Source organism: Octopus bimaculoides, chromosome 2 (assembly GCF_001194135.2).
Source record: "Octopus bimaculoides isolate UCB-OBI-ISO-001 chromosome 2, ASM119413v2, whole genome shotgun sequence".
In the NCBI taxonomy this organism is placed as follows: Eukaryota; Metazoa; Mollusca; class Cephalopoda; order Octopoda; family Octopodidae; genus Octopus; species Octopus bimaculoides.
The window spans coordinates 151,953,631-151,955,170 of record NC_068982.1 but is presented as its reverse complement, the minus strand read 5'-3'; the positions used below and the strand labels follow the sequence as shown (position 1 = coordinate 151,955,170).

The 1,540-nt window shown below is 30.8% G+C and overlaps 1 protein-coding gene across 6 annotated transcripts in view; it reads right to left on the bottom strand.

Moving 5' to 3' along the window:
• The window catches only part of LOC106874330 (potassium/sodium hyperpolarization-activated cyclic nucleotide-gated channel 2), a 531,661-nt gene that overhangs the window by 259,554 nt on the left and 270,567 nt on the right, over window positions 1-1,540 (bottom strand). The window lies entirely within an intron of this gene.

Sequence of the window (1,540 nt, the reverse complement as noted above, 5' to 3'; positions counted from 1 at the left end):
CATATACACACACATAGCTAGTATTCGATGAGTGTACTTCGTTTCTATCCAGTTCATTCTATCTGTAGTCAATAAAATCAAGCGATATCTTTCTAAGCAGACACGCATAGCTACATAATTCACATTGTAGAATGTAACACCTAATACCAATATATTTGTAGTTAAACAGAATTTTTAAAATTGTTGCTATTGTCAGAAATGATAAAGAATAAATTGATTTTATAAAACTGAACAAAATTTTATTTAGAGAGAGAGAGAGGGATTATATAATTATCAGAAAATTATTTAATTTGATTCATTTATACACAAAATGTTTTTTTTCTCTGTTATACGATATTTTGACTGAAAATTAAGAACATTATTTGATGGAATTTTATTGTTCGCTCTCTGCGTTATTGTTGTATTTGTTTAAGATCCTAATTAGATAAAAATAAGAGAATAGATTAAAAAAAAAACGAAAAAAAAGATAGTTACTATTGAAATACACCTGAACAGTAACTGAATGTTTGATTAGTGGTGATGGTCATTCATACAACATGAGAATGGCAGAATATTATAAATTATGTTGGTGGTGAGTAGAGTTCCCCTAATAATTGGCAAGTACTTATTTGACAAGAAAATGAAAAGCTTTCTGAATTCTAATCATGATTAGAATTCAGAAAGCCATAAGGCATTTAGTCCAGCTCTCTCTCAATTTGTTACGGCACAACCAACGCTTCTAATGATTATTTTTTCTAATAAAGTCAGAAAATTACAAGTGTTGTTTCTTAACTACGTACATCATAGTTTTTCAGCTTCACTATCGCAGTACTAACGGTGTTTTCCGCGTTAGGAATCCTTTGCATTTTTGGTTGGTAGAACCTAAGAGTATTGTTTTTAGGGTGGTGTATGTTGTGCAAGGTAAGTTAGATTCCTAGTTCAACTATTTAAGGTTTCATAGCTTGATCTTCTATTCTATCTTCATCATCATCATCATCATCATCATCATCATCATCATCATCATCATCATCATCATCATTCTTTCAACTCGGGTGTTATTAGAACACCCGCGCTTTTGTATACGTAGTGGGCTTGCTACCTACCATCTATAGTACCATGCTATCTCTTCTTTTCGACTATTTAATACTTTCCTCTTGATTTTTGCAACTGGTCTACCTGTCTTTGCAACCCTCTTTCCCACCAGTATTTTCTTTCTGTCGTTTGGAGTTGTGATATCTTCGCTCCAAGTTTTTCCGTTACTGTAACTGCTGCAACACACAATAAGTTGTTGGTCATGGTGATATCATTACTTCTGATCTTGTCCAAGACCAATTACCATTACTTCTGATCTTGTCTAAGACTTGCTTAACTATCTGTACCTATTTCAGTATTGTTTTTCTATATTTATTATTATTATTATTATTATTATTATTATTATTATTATTATTATTATTATTATTATTATTATTATTATTATTATTATTATTATTTTATGTTTGACTTTTGTTTTGCATTTGTACAAGTTGGATCCAAGTCTCACCCAGAGACCTCAAGAGACAAC